Below are 20,102 nucleotides of genomic sequence, written 5' to 3' on the forward strand. Positions count from 1 at the left end.
TAAGCATGCCTACCCTGCCCCTTCATCCTTCCTCTCCATGGTGGTCTGTCTCCATTACCATGAACATACATGCTTTACATATTTTGAGGTTGTGTTCTCTGCGTGTAATCTTCCTGAGCCCCTCAAGTCAGAAAGGCAGTCCTGAAGATAGCCCTGCAGCCCAAACTTTGCTGACAGGATTTTTGCTCAGCAGATGGACCGTATTGAGGGGAAAAATGGCACTTGTGGGAGAAGTGCAACTCCTCTTTCTGTAGGAGCAGAGTGCTTTTGAAGTCTGAGGACTGATTTCTGCATTGCTGGGGCTCAGTTCAAGCTTCTTGCCTTGGCTTTAATGTGATGGTGTGAGACAGTGTTTTATTTTTTGTGCAGCGTTGATGTTCACAGCTGCCTCACTGTGTACAGTAGCTTGCTGAAGTGCTTAAAAGCAAGTCTTCAGGGCCTGTAATCCCTGCAGTTGCACATCAAGGCAGCAAAGTGGGTAAGCAGGGCTGCAGTTAGCATTGCATCTTGCTCTGTAACAGTGGTCCATGGCGCAGCACTGGTGGAGCTAACGAACTTTGCCCACCCCTTTAGAGGTGCACCGCCCCTTTAGAGGAGCACCACCCCTTTAGAGGAGCACCAGGTCTGCCACCGAGACAGACACCCATGTTGACATTCAGGAGACTGGGCATTCAGTACAAACCATAGCAACTGGGTTAATGTTTTTGCATTATTTGAGCTAGATTCTGGTAAACTTGGGGCAAAAAAATCTTGGGGCTTTTGAATCATATGTAACCCTCAGGTATATGAGAAGTGTATTTGCATACACTGCGTTAACAAACTGGCTTGCTGACCCTGCTTTTGAGGAGCCTGTGTAAGAACCAGGGGTCTCTGCCTTTTGTTTTCTGCCCTCCTGTGTTTATCTGCCCCCAGACTTTGCATTTGCAAAGGGTGTCCTGAGGTAATGATCACTGCTTTGGTTTTGTTTCCCTCCCATTACCTAGTAACAGCTCTATCATGGTATGGCAGATGAAATACAGACTTGCAAAGGACAGCAGGCACTAGCAGCTGGTTTCTCTGCCTCCCCAGATGAGGCGTGGCTTTGTGTGGCTTCAGACTCTTCAGGCAGCCAGAGTAAGCAGACATTGACATGCCGTGCTTGGCAGAGAGTTAAAGCCTGCAATTAGCCAATATGCAGTTAAATAGATTAGCAACGTGGGGAACCAAGTGGCCTTAGTTTAGGACCACATAGATTCATAGAATCATAGAATCATAGAATGGTTAGGGTTGGGAAGGACCTCAAGATCATGGTCCTGAACGAATTGGATTGCAAAACACAGTGTGTGTACAATGCCCTGGGTCACCAGTAGGTGTTAGAGGGGCTCTGGGCAATCCCAAACTGGGCTGTCTCCCTGCTGTTGCATGGAGGTCTCACCCAGTTTGTGGGTGGGTCCTCTTTGAGGATTGGAGCTGGGATGTGCTTGTGTATCGGGGACACCTTGTCCTTGTTCTCTAAAGCACACTTGCAGCTTGGAGATTATTTGCCTGTGTCCTTTCGTATCATGAATGTCCAAAAAGCACCCTGAAGTCCTTTTTTCAACCCTTATGATATTCTCTATGACTTGCCAGCACACAGCAATTTCTGCTCTACCACTGTATTCAAGAAGCGCTGGAAGTAGGCTTTTGTCTCATCAAGGTCTGGTCTGGGAATGTGTCTCAGGTAGTTGGTGGGTAGATTTTCACTGCATAAATTTAGGGCTACTCAGAATGAGATTATTTTATGTGTTCATGGAAGAACTTGAGAAAAAAGATTAAATGTTCCTTTCTAAAACTTTTTCATGGGAATAGTTGAAACAAGTACATTTTCATAGATCACATCGATTTTGTGGAATCATTGTGTTCTCCATCAGAAAACTTTGGCAAACTGTAGTCAAGATTCTCTATCGATCAGCCTTAAAGCCTCTGATCCCCACCTGGAAAGCTCTGACGATGCTAGTCCGGCAGCTCTTAATATTGTATCCCTGTAGATGAGAACAGTGCCCTTATTCTTTTCGAAATGCCTCGGCATTTCTCCCACAGCTGACCCTATCCCACTTGTTGCCCTGCCACAGACAGTTGTTGCTAAATCAAGAAAAGCTGTGTTTTGCTGGTCTCACTCCAGTTTGTTTACTTTGAGGTCCCAAGTGGGGTTTGGAGAACTTCTGCCTGCTTCAGTTTCCCAGTGTATTCTAACACTGCTGGAGTCACGGCATGAAGAGGTGTTCAGTGCCTTTTGTGGCAAAGCAAACTGCTCTGGGCTCATCAGAGGGAAGCTGCAATAGAGTTATGAGTGCAAAGTGTTACTGTCATGATTTCCCTGACCTTAGTGTTTCTGTGTGTTAATGCTTTGAATTGTAAAGTTGTAATTGCCTTTCTTGTTTTCTTTCATGAGCTTTGTTCACAAAACACATCTCCTTAAAGGCAAGTGAAGCACTGTTTTTATGAGCTTTTAGTTTCAAGCACTGGGCTCAGCACTCAGTGGTGCAGCAGTCTTCCACTGCAACAGGGATGTCTGAAAATGCCGATGCCAAAGCTGCAGGTTTTTCTCCCTTGCATGTTTTTGCATCTTAACAGCTCCTCTCTGCTTGCCTTTCATGGCATTGAGGTGCATGCTCTCAATGTTTGTCACTTATTGTCACTCCAGATAATTTGATTTGTTCATCATGCCAGCACTGGGTGGAGGAAGGGTTGTAGAAGGTGGTATCCCTCTTGAAGCCCTCAGGACCTTGCTGATTAGAGGACAGTTTCTAATTGAATAAAGAAAAGGCAGGGAGGTCTTGATGCTCCCCAGGGCTGGGCAAAGCAGGGGCAGAGGGAGAAAGGCACATACAGCAGTATCTGTATCCTTCCTGCTTTCTGTCCAGCTTTTTCCTCCCTTTCCCTTTCACTGAATTCAGGATCGATGAAAATGAACATTTTAAAAATAAAAGACCTTCATACCCACCTTTTCTCTGTGTTGGTGTGTCAGCTTACATTAATTTTTATCAGTGGAGGAGACTTTGGACCACAGCTTGTTACTGAAACACAGCTCTTTCCTACCAGTTTGCAAAGCCTCGTTGGCACCTCCAGTACTAAACTACTAACCTGCTCCTGCTGCTGTTGGTCCCGTAACCAGAAAGTCTGCATAAGCTCTCCAGCTCCAGACCTGTCTGCTGAGCTCTAATTAACATTTACTGTGTGTGCTCACTTGGGCTGTCTCCATCACAGGCTTGGATGCCTTGCCCAATGCACAAATGAGGTTGCCATGGGGAAAGCCCAAGGGCTCCCAATCCAAAGGAAGTTCCTGTGGACAAAAAAGAAGCTGCCTGCAAGCTAGGATGCTGCCATAGAGGGCTCTGCTGCCCAACAAGTGAGCCGCATGAGAGAAAACATGCTGAGAGAAATAGAGCAGGTTTCTGGGTATAAGCATGTACGATGGCATGACTTCTATTGCTGCTGTGGATCGGGGCAACCACGTACTGCTGCGTGTGGTGCCATGAGGCTTGAAAGCCTCATGTGTGAGGGTTTAGTCAGATAAGTCTGAGATGTGTGTTGAAATAGTGAGGCCATGCTTCATGTCTAGAGAAAAGGGATTTCAAGGCAACTTGTTTTGTTAACTTGTGAGGGATGATTGGACTGTTCCTTGGTGGGGGGGGGCAGACATTGGTGGACATGCTTGGGATGGACAGGTGAGAGGGATGGTTTGACCCTGTAGCAGGGTTTATCCCATGGCTGTCTCAAGAAATGGCGCCATAGCTGTCACCAGGTTCATTTCCAGGATGCATGGGAGCACATGGACACTGCCCCTTCCTCCATAATATTATGTGTCATTACGGGGTGTGCAGCTGGTATAAAAGCCTGGCCTCATGGGTCTGCGGGAGGTGAAGTGGGTCTCACACAAGTTAGGCTCAGTAAGGGGAGGTACTCTGTTCCCCAGTTAGGGCTGCAATTCCTTCTTTTAGAAAGCATGAAATTAACCTTTTGCTTACTGCTTTTGAGGGTAAGCCTGTAGGCTTTCAAGTTTCTCTTCAGTTGAATCTGCCCCATCAGCTTCAGTATTACTGAGCCAAAATTAAAGAAAGTGTAAGCAGGTGCTCAGGGAGGGAGACTGGATTAACAAGCAGAATTTCTGCTATGCTTGCTTTGCAGAGAGGAGCTGGAGCAGATTAAGTCTTGCCTGAAGCCTGCAACATGGCTGAGGAAGAATTTTCCTTTTCTCTGTCTAAAGCAGTGCTGGAGTCTGAGGGCAGTCCTCTGCCTTGTATCTATAGCAAAAATAGAAGTCTTTGGGGAGAATGCTTCTGTTTCATGCAGGAATCGTCACATTTGGTGACACATGAGCTGTAGTCAGCTCATTTTCTGCCATTCTGCGATAGATGGGGTTGTTATTTTCTCACATACCTGATTAACTGAGCCTTGGAGAAGCTGAGAGAATTGTGTGGTCGAAGATGACTCAGCTTAAGGCTGAATCCTTTACTCCTGCAGTGCCAGTACCAATGAGGAGGCTTGGCAGTGACAGGGAGATACTTTCCTTTTACCAAGTGAGGTGACAGTCACCTCCCCATACCACAACAGGGTGCATGTGCTGCCTTTGCTAGTTGAAGGATTGCTAACTCCTGTAGATGGTTTTCTGTGTTGGTTTCTTGTTTCTTTTTTCTTCTCCCTTGTAGGAGCTGAATTATTGCACGTTTTAATATATAAAGAGCCCCTTCCCACCTAACCTGTTGGCTTGCAGGTTGGATACAAGTACTCAGGACTAGCTGCTTAGTGTCTGAATTTCTTCTCTTACAGCACTCACGTGGACACTCTCTATCCAAATCACTGTAAAGACAGGCTGAGCTGCTGTTCCTCATGGTTAACAAAGAACCTCTTGTGAACCCTTGCACATCTGCACAAAATCTTTTTGTGTACATGGGTGCTTATAACAAGAGCAGCAGTGGCCTTGTTATGGAAGATTTCCAAACTAGGCACAGAAATAATGAAAATACTGCAAGTTTGTGTGTGTGTGTTTGAAGGTACCTTTTGAGTGTGCATAGCAATAACAGAACATGTGCAGTAGCCAAGCTAAATTTCAGCTCTGCATTGCATATTGCACGATTACCCACAGCACAGGGGAGACGTACAAAAGATTTGTAATGGGGGTGGTGGAGAATTTCAGTTTGGCAGTATTTAGTGGAGTTGCAGTGACTGTGGCCATGCCATGTTGGATACATCCAGGCTGAAGGAATTAGTCCCCCTCTTGCCTGAATGTGGCAATTTCTGCAGTGCTTATATGATTTACACTGATGTAGCTCCAAGCTCACACTGCCTAGCTAAGCAATTTAGCATGCAGGGATGTCATCAAATCCTGCAGCAGAGGAGGTGGAAATCCCTCCCATTTGTCAGTTACATACTTTGCTGTTGGCTTGTGCATTGTGCAGAGCTTTAGTGATGAATCTCATGCAGCAGTCGCAGGCAGGGAGTGACTGGGAGCACGTTGCAGTTCAGAGCGTGTCCCTGCCAGAAGGTGCTGGTGCTGCCAGCCCTGCAGCCAAAAATATTCCTTACATCTCACGCTCAAGATTTCTTCAGAGAAGTGGTTGCTATGCAGCCTTGTTTATTCCTGGTATGTGACACTCTTTGCCTGCTGGGTTCATACATCTTGAAGGGGGAGCCTGCTGTCCTCCTGGAGAAAGGGTTTGGCTTGACAAATGGCCATCCCTGCTTCCAGTTTTGGAAACACAGGGTCTGGAGCAGCAGAAATCCGTATTCCCTTGTGGGCAGCAACCTGCACTGGGGCTTTACAGCTCCTGGGGGACTGCAGGCTTTACAGAGTGGAGCTAGCTTTCCAAAGTGAAGGACATGCATGTTTGTGAAAGAGGTTGTTTGGCAGCCCTGCCTCATGCGTTGTTTTCTTAGCAAGGTGATGCTCTGGCAGGGGTGGCAGGAGCCGGGCAGAGGGGTTGCCTTTACTGTGCTCTGGTGGAGGTTGTTTGGTGCAAGCACCTCTCCCAGAAGGCAGTAACATCTGGGAGAAAGATTTGATGATTTTTCCTTTTATCTTTCTCTTTTCAAGAATTTCTTTGGAAAAGTCCTTAAAGCTGTGCGAGAGAGGCTTCTGCTGGGTGACTCCAGCTGTGTGCTGCCGAGTTTTAGTGTCATTTGAAGGAGTTGCAGTTCTGGGAAGGTGTGGAAGAAGAGCAGTGCTTGAGGTGGCAGATGGAAGGAGGGAAGAGAACAGGCGGGGGCTGCAGGGCAGATGGGGTGGTTTGCTGAAAGGGAAGTTCCTGTTCATGAGAGCAACAGTCTGGCCTCTGGCATGCCATGGGACAAAGAGTGAGAGCTTCCACCTGAGTTCACCTTGGACTGCCAAGGCTTCATTTGCTGCACTATGTGAGCAAACAGACAAGTACCTCCTCAGCTCCTGCTGAAATGCACCTTGCTCTAGCTGGAGTCAGAAAAGCGAAAACTGCACCTTTGGTCCTTCCTGAGCTCACACTGTTGTTTTCCAGGTAGAATCAAGGAAGGCTGAACTCAAAACAGCTTTCTGAATCCACTCTTGCTGAGTTTTAGATAAGTTGCTATATGGTTCCTGAGGGTTGACAGTTCACCCCTGCAGGGTGGTAATCAAGTCTGCTCTTGTTGATGGTTTAAACTGCTGTATTTTGCTAGTTGAACATTGGCACCTCACTCCAAAGGATGTGGGATACAAGTGGAATCATTTTACTCCCAAGCAAAGGGAGGAGAAGCAAGCTTTAATGACCTTACTACAGCCTCTCTGGTACATAAGTGCTGAGTCCCAGAGCAGTATCACTCTGGCCAACTGTACTGAATACAGTACTGTATATTTGCTGCACTGGGAAGCCACTAGGAAAATATCTTGTTAGTTGGGAAAGAAAATAGTGATAGCATGAAATAATCTCTGTTTTCATTTACTGCATGATAATGTTCCAAGGAAGCTGAAAATCCCAGAGGATGCATTTCCTTTTGATTAACCTGGAAGTAAGGATGACAAGGAGTACAGTTACTGTCTACTGAAATATCACCAGGGCCTGGAGCATCTGTGTTCCATTCATTCCTCTTCAGAAAGCAATTTTCTAACACTTTTTTTTCACTCGGCAATGAACTGCTGCCACTGCTCTCTGTACAGAGAATGGCACAAGCTTGTTTTCCTTGCTTCTATCAGTAATGGCAGAAGATGAATCCTGTACATCCAGCACTGCCCCAAGGCTGCAGGCAAATTGCTCTGCCATTATCATCCAATGACAGTGACGCAGGTGCAAGGGAGAAAGGTAGCCTTACATAGCTACAATTTAGGGTTTTTCATGTCATGTAGCTGGCCTGAATTAGGAACTATGCTCTGAATTTAGGAAATTAGGCCTTTGGAGGGCTTTGTGTTACAGGGTAAGTCAGTGGCACAGGCAGCATTTTGTCCTAGCTATAGAATACACTAATTTCTGGTAATTAATGTTTTTTCTTGCTTATTTTTAATACCTTAAGTAATGGGCATTCTTGGCTTCATTCAGGATGTGACCTTAACCAGCCAAAATCACCACTGGCATATTTCTTAGATCATAAAATCATATAATCATAGAATCATATAATGGTTTGGGTTGGAGGGCACCTTTAAACTCATCTAGATCCAGCCCATGGGCAGGGACACCTTCCACTAGAGCAGGTTGCTCCAAGCCCCATCCAACCTGGCCTTGAACACTGCCAGGGATGGGGCAGCCACAGATTCTCTGGGCAACCTGTGCCAGTGCCTCAGCACCCTCACAGGGAAGAACTTTTTCTTAATGTCTAATCTCAATCTCCCCTCTGTCAGTTTAAAGCCATTCCCCCTTGTCCTGTACCTACAGGCCCTCGTCAAAAGCCCATCTCCAGGCTTCTTGTAGCCCCTTTAGGTACTGGGACATGCTCTAAGGTCTCCCCAGAGACTTCTCTTCTCCAGGCTGAACAAGCCCATCTCTCTCAGCGTATCTCCAGAGCAGAGCTGCCCCAGCCCTCGAAGCATCTTCATGGACTCCTCTGGACTTGCTTGAGTAAGTCCACATCATGTCTGATGATATTCATTCTATACAATGAGACAAAAGAAAATATACCTTATTCCCTCTTTTATGCCTTATCCCACTCACAATGAATCCCACAGAGAGCTTTGGCTGGAACTCAGGAAAAAAAGGTGAGTTCATGACTTCTGGAAGAAGGGGCTGGCAACTCAGGAGGACTACAAGGATATTGTGAAGTATTGCAGAGAGATAATTTGAAGAGACAAAGCCCAACTAGAACTTAAGTGCTAAGTCAAAGGAGGTGATGCTTCCTCTCTACTCTGCTCTTGTGAGACTCAACCTGGAGTAACTGTATTCAGCTCTAGGGTCCCTAACACAAGAAGGACATGGAGCTGTTGGGGGAGTCCATGTCCTCCATTCTTTGTTTTAATGTAACACAGGTAAGTAGATCTATGTTTGTATTTTTAAGAGTGTTTAATGCCTGCCTTTCATTGAAAGAAAAGGGAATTAGGCTATAAAACCCCCTGAAGTACCTTCATTCCTTGACCATAAGATGTCCATGTGAATTTATCTAAATGAACAAAAAGGGTGAAAGCCGGAAGTAGGTCAGCTGTCTCAGGTAACTCCAGCCTTTCTGAAATCAGTTGCTTTATTCCAGATGAACACTTTGACAGCTTTTGAGCAGAACTAAGTCTCTTGGGAGGGGAGAGGGGTGGAGCAGTACAGGGCCTTGCTGCAATAGGAATAATTGCTGTTGAAATTTGCTTGAGAATGCCGTTTTATCTGATTCTAAGTTTGACTGATAGCAGAGTACCTAAAGTCCTTATAAAGTAATTCTTGTTATTTGATTAAAGCTTATAGAACCCATTAACAGGGACCTGCCTTTGCTTCTTACATTGAGTGCAGGTGTGTTTTTCCTTCTCTGACAATTTAAATGAACTGTGATTGTGACTGATCCTTCTGGCTGCACTGAGCTTCCACGCGATAAGTCATTCTGTTTGTAGGGCTCTGGAGGCACCTGTGAGTGGATTTTCAAAACCAGCTCGCATTGGCATCCTTCTGCACTCGCTGATGTTTACAGGAATTTTGTTGCTGGTTTACATCCTGATCTCTTATCCTAGGGCATGTTCTGCAAAATCCTCCCTTTCCTCTCATTTTAGGCTATAAGAAATAGGCTAATACATTTCAGGAAGCCCAAGCACTGGCTGGTGGCTGAAGTCTGTCTCTGAAGGTGAAAAGAAATCTCTAGAGTTTCAAAGTGAAAGCAACCAAACCAGTAAGGGAATGGACTGCAGGGACTGAAGTTGAAAAGTGTCACATTTTTGGTTTTGTCTGAAGGGCTTAGCAGAAACTTCCTTTACTCTCATATACCCTGCATACTATAGCACTTTCTACAATTCCATTAGTCCCACAGGATGTGCATTGCTGATCTGAGCATAACAGATAGCGTCTGGATAGCTGGCATACCTAAATATACAGACAAGCCTAATATCTCTTGCTGGTTCAGAAAGGATGCATGAACCGGTAAGAGGCACTAAGCTCCAAAAGGAGAGAGAGCAGAATTGGACAGTTAATGCCCAAAGTGAAGAGTGACTCCTGTGTTTCAGCTGGAGCTCAATGAGCTCTGTGTGACTCCAGCAACAGAAAGTTTAATGACAGTTAGTCAGCTCTGTATACTGTTGCTTTTACAGGCTGCATTTCCCTCTTCATCAGAATGACAACACTAAGAAAGTTTGCCTCCTTTAATGCTGCCTCCTGCATTTCTTTCTATCTCCTCTTATATTCTGTTATTCTCCATTTTCTTAAGGCCAAGATCAGGCAGCAGAGGTGAAGAGAAGATCCTTAAACCTCTGCGTAGGTACTGGGCATGACTGTCCTAAAATGACCATAGGGATTATGACCTATGTGGGTGGCACTGAGAGAGTTCATTTGAAAACCATTCCGTAACTCTTTTCCATTCCTTGATGTGCTCAAACAGCTTCCCCAGAGCCCAGTCACTGGGAAATGTGCTCTGGTGATCCAGTGAAAATGACTCCAGCATTGAGTTGTGAATGGTAGGAGCTGGAGGGGGGTACCTTGGGGCCCTGGGAAAGCAGAGCAGGAAAAGAGAACATTCCTGTACCTTGTGCTCATACCTTTCATCTCCCTGCACGCTCTTTAATGGCACAAAGATTAGAGAAAAATGAGGCATTTTGCATGAAATGAGAAAAGTTCCCACTCCTTCCTCCTACACTTGAAGGAGAAAAAGCTCCCCTTGCAGCAGTTTCTGAACCAAATCCTTTGATATCTGAAGTACATTCATGAACATTGCCTATTTTTGCATGGGGAGACATAGTGGAACCTTGTGTGACAGAAGTCCTTGTGAATATTTCCATTTACAGAGGAAGACACTTAAAAAGGGTTGAGCCTATGCAGGATGGGAACTATCCCTTCTCTGACAGCTCAAGCCTAAACTGAACGATGAGTAGTGAAGTGAGATTTCCTTTGGGCAAGTGGTTTACCTCAAACCGCACGTGCTAGGTCCCTTAGCTCAGTGTTACTTCCTTCAGATAACTAACAACTGGGAAAAAGAGAACATATACTAAAATCAGAATGGATAGGAACAGATAAAAATCTTTCTGGCAAATCTCCGTCTCTCTCCTCTTCTCTATCCACCACAGCTGCTCACCAGAAACCAGGGGCTGAGGCCTTTACCACAACATGTTTTTGAGTCTGATAAGCAAAAAAGTCATTTCTGCTGCCAGTGCAGCATGGCAGTCCCCCCCACCTTTTTGCAGAGGTTGCATGTACATTGCTGTTCTCATGCATAATCTGTATGTGTGTCCTATTAGGGCTCCACACTCGACAACCCATCTTACCTGTTCTCCAGCATCATGTTCATGGTGGCATGAAGCCTGACAGAGAATTACGAGAACCCCTGTGGCCCCGTTACATCTCCCTCCTATCCAGACCAAGGAGATGGATCATCTCATGAGCCCTCGCCTTCAGAGTGGTGACAACTCAAAGACCAGCAACGGAAGGGTAAGGGCAGGAATAAGCAGGCTTCCTTTTCAGTGGCTGTTGAGTGCGTAGCACAAACTGTCACTGAAAATTATAATCTTCCCCTTGTGGGGAGTGGTTTCTCTTGGGACTACATTTGACAGCTGCAGAGCAATTGCTTGAGTGGTTTCCCTGGTGCAGAAGTCACCGTTTGAGAGACAGTGCTAAGGTTGTGCAAGAAGCCTTCTTTATGTGTGAAGGCCAATTTAGAGGTGATCTGCACAGCAGAGCAAGTTACACATCAGTGAACACGTGCAAAATGCATGCTTGGCAGCACAGAAGCAAAAATTACAATGTGAGTGTAAGCAAGTCTTGCAAAGTAAAATGGGAGAGGTTATTTGCCTTTGTGCCCTTTCTAACAGCTGTCTCATTCTCAGTTTTTCGATTCACTATGACCAATGTCTCTCCCACTTGTTTTCATTACTTTTTTGGACTCCTCAGGGAGTATCTGAGTCCTTCAGAAGCAAGGAAGTAAAAAGCAGTTGCAATCACTGGCCGTGCATGATGTGAAACAGCAAATGACTTCTCATGGCTGCTTATTTGCAGATGGTATTATTCCCCGATCCTGGCCTCTAGGAACTGAACTGCCTATTCACTGGTAAGCCTGAGATTTTGCCCATAGTGACAGTCCCAGATACAACACTGGTGCCAGGAGACAGCAGTAACTCCAGGGCTGAGCTCCGGTGCAGTCTGACATGGTGTGCTTACCACGCCGAGACGTGTGCTCCCCCAGTCAATTAGCCACTTACTGCCTCAGCCCTCTGCCTGTGCTGCTGTCTGGCTCTCCAGCCAGTTTCTCTCCCATCACTTGCAGCAGGGGTTGTTTCTGCATGGGAATTAGAGACTTGGTACAATCATGCTTTTGAACCTTGAAGTGCTTAACAGCTGCAAGCCTCTCATCCCAGGGCATGCACTGAAAGTTGGGAACAAGCAGTGCCTCTTCTGTCACTCCACCCCAATAGGGTGTCTGTGCATAGCAGATGACATACAGGAGGAGGGCTGCCTGGTGTTTGCAGGCTGCTCACTACCTGCAGTAAATGTCTCACCAGATGGTGAGAATCACCATAGTGATTTTCATCTCTCCTTTGTGTGGACCCTACCTCGTGTTATGATCCTGAGGAGAGGGAGTTAAGAAAAAAGAATCTTGGAATGATCCTCTGAAAGTTCTGGTGATGCTACTCTGATTTTCAGAACTGACCACAAGTAGCCTGACGTGGCTGTCCGTTCACATTGATCATGGATACTCTATATTCACTACGGAATATTCTACATGCTCATAGAATGACATCACTGATGTCCATGACAGTGCCATCAGTGACATCCAAATCAAGCCCCATCTGAATAGTTTTGATTTTACAGTTCCTCTATTCTTTGTAGAACAGGCACAGTAGCATAAAACCCCTGTGGAGTCCGTAGCAGTTCATCTAGATTCTGTGCAACAGTTTTACACTCAGAACTTTTAGACAGCTCACATATTTTCTTCTGTGCTTTAGAGAATGAGCATTTGAGTGCAAGGCATGAAATTGTTGACCTATGGTGCTTTTGATGAGCAATGGGTTCCATTACAAATGCTTTTGTAATCTGAATTTCCTTATGTGTTGTGTATTTATCATCAAGAGAGTGGGTTTGCTAACAATTTGTATCTATATTTACATATTTATATTCTCGGTTCACATTTGGAAGGCTTTTTTGTCACAACTGTATAGACCAAAAATTGCATTTTTCCACAGGAGAAAGCTTAGGCATTGCACAGTTTGCAAACAAGTACATTTGATGACAGATAAATGTCATCTCAGTATCTTTGCAGTACAGCCAGCAGGTACCTCTGAAAGAGATTGAATATTCATAATGCTTGGAAAATAGCAACACCCATAAACTGCTGCTTTCCCATGAGTACGCTAAAATGTATGTGCACTCAGCTGTCTGCTGTCTAGGATATTAGAAGTAAATGGAAAGATGGGCACTGTGGGGTTTAGAAGGTCAGGTATCAGTGTTCCCTAGTAGTTGCTCCTTGGGGACTTGCCCAAGCCCAGCAGGACTCGGTGGTTGGGGCTTGGTGCTCACTGGGGGCAGCTGGAGGTGTTTCCCCAGAAAGTCACTGGGTGCCTCTGTCCCCAGTGCTCTGGGAAACAGGGAGGTGCTACACGGAGGTGTGTAGAGATCTTGGGAGCTAACTTCTGGGATAGCAAGCCCTGCTGGGCACCACTGCCTTCCAGTGACCACGAGCTCTGTGGTGCTCTGAATCTGTGAGCTGGCTGTGGCCCCTATGGACAGGGGAGCTGGCTCTGTGTGTGCCATGTTCAGTTTCAGGAGGATGGCTGGTTGCTGGGGCAGGTGATTTTCTTGGCTGAGAGCTGGGATTGGAGACTGCTTGCTGGTGGAGTATGCAGTGCTGATGTCCGACCCTTTCTCTCTCTCACAGCAACCCCACTGCCAGCCACTGCTCCAGACTCTGTAGAGTGTGGACAGAAGTCAGAGCATAGAGAAGACCAGGAAGCCAGACCCTTCCCTGATGCACAGCAGGGTCTGCTCGACACACTCACATGGCTCAGCAGTGATGACTGGTAAGAAAGCCCCATGTTCAGGCTTCCTTCTCAGTGTAAAGGAAAGGTAGAAATGTTTTTTATTTGAGCCTCTGAGCCCTGAGTGCCCAAATGTCCACAGGGAAGTAGTGAAACCACTCCAGAGCAGTCACGGTATAAAGATGGGAGAGCAGCCTTTTTTTTGCCTTGGTCCACAGCAGTGCTACAGCCGCAGCCCATCCATGTTGTTTCCTAGTTTTGCCTTCTGCTCCATGTAGCTGCATGCGAAATGTTCAGGGAAGAGAGGAAGCTGTGGAACAATATGATTTGCTAGCTGAAGTCGGAAGCCAAGTGGAAGTGGTCATGAGTTCATAGACGTGGTGACCTCAGGTCACTGGCCCAAGTGGGACTGAGTAAGGACTTACCTGTGTTCCTAATGCTGGCAGTAGCAGCACCAGCAGCAGGGGGAGAGGATTTTGGCAGCAGGGGTCACTCCAGGGCAGCACTGAATACTGTAAAACCCCACCTATGGCAGCTGTAGTTGCATGTGATATCCGAGATCCTTGAGTGCCTTGAGTCCAGCAGCTGGTGTTCTCCTGAGAAGACAGAGCTGCAGATGGACTTGAGTCCCTGCTGGGACTTAGTCTGTAGACTTGAGAGCTTGTGCTTCCAGTTTCCTGGTTGAGTGCTCAAACTTCCTTATGAATTGCGCTTTTATAGTGTAAATGTAGACCTTGCCTTAATTTTCTGATTTGCTTTCAACAAAAGGGCCTAAAATTAAAGCAGGGTACACAATGAGCTAAGGAGCACATTTTGTCTTAGGTGAAACAATACATTTTAGGCCTGCAGTCTCACTGACATTGTACTGTAGAAGTGGACCTGAGGCCACTGAAGAAGTCGGTATCAGAGTTTGATTCTGTGTTTGTGGTCTTCTGCTTTTAGCGTGCTCTTATGTTGTACCTGGACACAGTGAGAAATCTTCTTGTGTCCTGTGATGCTTGTCTATGTGAACTGATTTTCTTTACAAGGTGATTCTTGCATCTCCCCTCATGACTTCCCCAGGTGAACAGCCTCCACTGGAAGGTTTCCCTCCTTGTTATCAACACTCTTGAAGAGCTCTTCAGGACCGTGAAGAAGCACATGGACCCTGAGGTGGATGAGGTTACTCAGGTGATGCTCCAGAGGATTGGGAACTGCAGCATGTCAATTCAGAAAGCAGCCAATCAGTGCCTGGGCGTCATGATGGGGAGCGTGACTCCTGCATGAGCAATGACTGCTGTCATGGCTAGTGGAATCCAGTATGTTTTTTTCGTTATCTGCTTCACCTTAAATTGTGTGGGAGGCAGAAGGGTAATGATGGGAGGGTAATTTCTCCTGCAGCTGTTGGGAACTCAGTGACTAGACTGGATGAGCTTGCCTTCCTTCCTCATCATCTGCTTCTTCCCTTCTACAGCCTATTTGTTCTCACAACCCATCAACACTGCCTAGATGTCGTAAATGATGGGGAAGTGAAAGTCCCTGTAAAGGGTGGTGATACTGCCTTGTGGCTTTGCGGGAAGAGGGACAATGGCAATTCCAGCAGTAAGCACCCTTTGATATTTCATAATGTTGACCACAGAGACGCTGGGAAAAACCATGCATCATCATTATACCATTAACCTATGACATAAGGAGGCTCATTGCTGGATTTCTGGGACATGAAGCATTTGGAGAAGAAACTGCAGGGTGTGGCACAGCATGCACATCAGGCACAGCTCCTTCTGACTTCCAAGAGGAGTTTGTCTATTGTGTCCTTAGAGCTCTGGTTTCTAGTCAGATTTATGCTGCATCTTAGCCTTGAGGTGGTGAGTCACTTCATAGACACCTTCACAGGCCAAGTGCCATGGGTTAACTGAAGCAAATTCTTCAGTAAAAAAAAAAAAAAAAAAATCATAAATTGTCTTCCATTTCCCTCTTTCTCAGAGTTAATTTTTTGATAGGAATTGAGTATCAGCTAGGCCAGGGAGATGGAATTCCTCCTCTTCCTTGCAGGTGATGCCTCTGCACAATGCCAACATTATGTTTATCTGAGGACAGAATCTTCCTCAGGTGTCCAACACTGCAGCGAGAACACATGCCTCCTTCTCCCAGCAATGACAGGGAGCACAATGGGGCTGAGACCTGTGCTTATGGCCCTTGTTTTCCCTCTGCTCGAGTGTTTGCTCTCTTGTTTCCATTTACCGCAACATCCTGATGTGAAAGTGTGCGGCCAAACAGCTACTGACCACGATGGAGCAAACTGGAGCCCAGAACCTCCTGTCTGGCACGTTACAGTACTGTGACACTTCTTCATGTGGTGGTGAAGCTTGCTCAGGATTGTCATCAGGGCATAAGGTGATGATCTTCATTTCAGCTCCTAAAATATGAAAACTGTTGGACCATAAATGATAAAACCACAAAAGAGAGGAAGGTAAAGTCAATATTAAGAACATTATTTTGCAATGTGGGTAATGTTGTCTGGGGAGATGACTATACTGGGTAACATGATGTGTATTTAAAAGAGCCATTGGTGAATTCCTGTGACCTGAGTAATTCTTTATTGAGAATAGCTGAGTTCAGATTAGTAAAATAATTTTGATTAGTTATTTGTGCAATGTTTCCTATTAGCATAACTGCACCAAAAGCCCAACAAACCCATTTAGTTTGCTTAGCAATGTTAATTCCCACGGACAGATGCCAAGAACACATGGGCACCTAGCTGCTCATTTGCATACCTGTAATACAGGATAGTAAATAGGAAGCATGAGTGAGGTGATCTATCCTGGCTTCTCCACAAGTAAGAAGGGTAAATTACTGTGCAATGGCAGCAACACACGGCAGATAAGCCCTGACAGCATAGCAGGAGATATCTTTTGCTTGTCCCACTGGATTTTTTGATCCCCCAGAAGCTTACCCACAATGTAAGAGTGAAATTGTATTTTCCTGTTGCCCTGGGTTCTCTTCTTGCCTCTTGTGTTCAGCTGACAGCATAGAGCAGTGATAACAAGTGGAGGTAAATCTCACTGTTTGCTGAATAGGTAATACTTTCTCATGAAGGTGTTGCACATTATGAGTTTAAAGTATCAGCTTATTCTATTAACACTTTTCCTTTGTTTATTCACAAGGGAGCAAAGACAGTAATAGTCTGTATTCCATTCTCTCCTTCCTGTGTTAGGTGTTACGGATGGAAGATGCTGAGTATATTCATGAGTCATCAAAAATTTGAGAAGTGTTTGAAACAGTCTGTTCCCTCGCATGACTTGGGAGATGTTATGGCAACAATAAGGCATTAAGTAAATGCTTGGCAGGAGAAATGTCTCCTTTATACAAGTACTGAGATTGTACTTGTGAGATTAAACCTGCATAATCTTTCTTTATCTCATTCTTCTGCTGCTGAATCATTTTGCTCCTGGGAATGAACTGTTGATCCGCAGCCTGTTTATCTGCAGGCAGTGAAGGAACTGGTGTCATTAGAAATAAAGTCTTTGCAACAGAAGAAGGAAGTAATAATGCCAAGAAAATTGCCTATTATGCAAAAGATGCACAAGGCAATCATAATTAGCACATGAATTGTCTGTATTCTGGGGATATTGCCCTGCTGCATGCACTGTGTAGATGGAAGAAGCTTTGTGATTTCAGCCTCAGTGGAAGACCATCTCCTTCTGGTTTGCTTCCATCCTCATCCTTTTCCTGCTTGAGAAAAGACTGTTCTCACCCTTTTTGGGGATCCTCTGTTCTCTTTGGAAAGAGGAGGAAGACAGTCAGAGACAGAGCTTCTCTTCCTTCTCCTGCCAGCAGCTGCTTTTTTTCGCTTGTCCAGAAGATGGTGCCCTGTTAACACGATTGTCAAGGTATTGAACCTGCTCTAAGGAGTACTGCAGAGCACAGTAAACTTCAGAAGTCTGCCTGCTAGCTAGGCAAATGGTCTTGGGTCAGCAGAGAGGTCAACAGAGCCCTGCACTTCTCCAGATGCAGATTCTGAGATCAAACAAAACTTGGATGTCCTCCAGTCCCAGTTCTGGCAAAATCAGAACTACCCTCAGTACTTGAGAGCGCGCTATGAAAAAAGAGGCATCATGATTTCATACCTCTATACCAAAAATACTATTTTGCATTATTAAGATGGGATTAATTTAAAGATTTATAGTAGGTAAACAGCACATGATCTATCCCGTCCCCACCCAATCCTCTTCATAAAATACGGAAATCTTTTTAAGCAGCGTGGGGTTGTGCAACCACTACAGTCAGTACAGGAAAGGAGTGAAATTGTGCTAGCAAGCACTGAGCAGACAGAAAGGATTCCATACATCTTTTACATTGCTGAGTGCTTGTTCCCACATCCCTTCTTGAAACAAAGACATTTTAATCCAGCTCTCATGTTGTTTGTTTTTTTAACAGGTTTTTGATTTTTATGTCCTGAGGATTGAGGACTGCAACGAGAAAGTGAAGCAGCAGGCACTGGAGGCGTTGGCTTGGATGACATCCATGCTCAGAGATGCCTTACACCCAGTGCTGATGTCTCTGGCAGAAGCAGTGACTGAGAACCTGAACTCAAAGCACCCAGTGATCTATGCTGCAGCTGTAAAAGCACTGGAAGCCTTCATTGCTCAGCTAGGTAAGGTTGACCTGTGGCATGACCTCTCCTCAGCCGTGGCTTCTGAGTCTCAGAGTCAAGTGAACACTGAATCTGTTGATAGCTGTTGTCGTCTGTGAAAAAACCCATCTGCTGCAAGAGGTTTAGGAAGTAACTGCCTGCATTCTGTCTGTCCCAGTCTGTTGTATCATGTGGAGGTGTGCAGCTGAATGGGTGCTGCTTATCACCTGGATCATGTCTGAGTTTTAATTCAAATGAGAGGTGATTACAGGGAATATTTTAATTTCCTGCCAGAAAAGCATAGGGAAGTGACTAGCACCTGTCCCTTCTTCCTGGGAAACTATGTGTTTTGTTTTTATTGAATTGGACTTCCAAATGTGCTTGCTGCTAATTGTACATCCACTAAAACAAGATGAGAGGAATGTGCTTTTTCCTTTTCAGAAGGGTGGTGAAGGCTCTTTCCTCTCACTGGACTTTGTCCCATTCTATGGCAGGGACAGCTCCCTCAGCAGAGTTGCCTGGCCCTTTCTGACCTCAATATGAAAGCTCTGAACTCGGTTTCTCGTTTTGCAATTTTAGGTGGTCGTTTAGCTCTGTAATGCCCAAATGAAATTGTTGTTTTGAATTCAAATATTGAGGCTTTGAATTTAATAAGAGTGTTATGAAATATAGAAGAAGGCTGCAATGCTTATTCCATAGTCAGCCCGGAGGTCTCTGTGTATTTGGGGTTAGAAATGCCTTGGCTCCCTTCTTTGAGATAGGTAAGGAGAGAAAGGTAAGAAGATCATCATTGTCTCCTTTTCTGGATGCTTGAGCATGGAGTCACAGGTATGCCTGTTGATGTAAAATATGTACCTGCACTATGGAGAGGGTGAGGTCCAGATCTGACCTGTGTCCTAAACCGTGTGGCCCACTGCAGTTTGTGCAGCAGGTCTTCTGCTGCCTAGCAGGTCATACTGAAGTTCTCAGGGATCCTCAGGCTCATTTTGGCTGGAGGCACTTGCCCTGCAGAGTGCATCTCGAGCCCATCCCTTATGGCTGTCCAAAAGCTATGTGTTAGCATGCTGTGGACTGGCAAATATAGTGCAGGTTCCTTCATGAGTAATACTACAGAAGTCCATGTTGGTGTCTTTACATTTCATGAAAACAGCTTTTAACAGCTACTTTTTGATTAGTGCATTTGGATTTACTCCCTTTTGATCTGGTCTAGGAACTGACTATATGTGTGTGGGTGGTATGTGTTTCTTAAAAGCATATGGTGATACTGTCCTGAAGTTAGGTCCTTGCTTCCCCTTACCAGCTTTCAGTTTGCCTTAATTTGGAGGCAGTAACCTAAAAATAAGAGAGTCAGAAAAGCAGAAATAAAAGGATGGGCATAATGCAGGATGGGATTATATTAAGGTTTGTGTTCTCTCACCTCAGCTTTATGGTTGATATGAATGATTCACAGCAATGAGTACAAGGACAGACAACTGGGTGGCTCTCTAGGTGAAAAAGGGCCTGGTAGGATTGGTTGAAGCCAGGGGACACAGTTGAAAACGAGATCCAAGTCTGTAACAAGCATGGTTTTCTGTGACTCTTGGGTTATTCTTACCCACTTATTCTAGAAGCTGGATCCCCTGGACGATCCATCTGCAACCAGTTAAAGTCTACCACGGAAAAGCAAGCTCCTCATAAAGTGTTTGGGTTCTATGGCAAGTTTGAAAATCACTTGTGTCATTTTCTGCTGTAGATCCAAGGACCTGAATTCCTGTGGACTGTAGCTGGTGAGCTGGTTACCCAGAAGCTGTGGTTTGGTGAAGCCCTTATGCACCAGTTCCCAGGTAGGCTTCGATGTTTACCAGCATTTCCTCAAAGCCTGAGGAGCCTTTGGCTTGGTGCTGCTTACCTGCTGTGGTACAAAAGGAGCTGAACCATAAATCCTGGAGTACAACTTTGTAGAATTCA

General features: G+C 45.4%; 1 protein-coding gene across 2 annotated transcripts in view; it reads left to right on the forward strand.

Moving 5' to 3' along the window:
* Positions 1 to 17,855: 17,855 nt before the first annotated feature.
* CLIP4 (CAP-Gly domain containing linker protein family member 4) overlaps positions 17,856 to 20,102 on the forward strand; it is a 64,574-nt gene continuing 62,327 nt past the window's right edge. For both annotated transcript variants that reach the window (XM_065679714.1, XM_065679713.1), the window contains exons 1-2: positions 17,856 to 18,176; positions 19,888 to 19,978. The gene's annotated coding sequence lies outside the window, so the exon portion shown is untranslated. The remainder of the gene's footprint in view (positions 18,177 to 19,887; positions 19,979 to 20,102) is intronic.

This window comes from Lathamus discolor, chromosome 5 (genome assembly GCF_037157495.1).
Source record: "Lathamus discolor isolate bLatDis1 chromosome 5, bLatDis1.hap1, whole genome shotgun sequence".
Taxonomy (NCBI): Eukaryota; Metazoa; Chordata; class Aves; order Psittaciformes; family Psittacidae; genus Lathamus; species Lathamus discolor.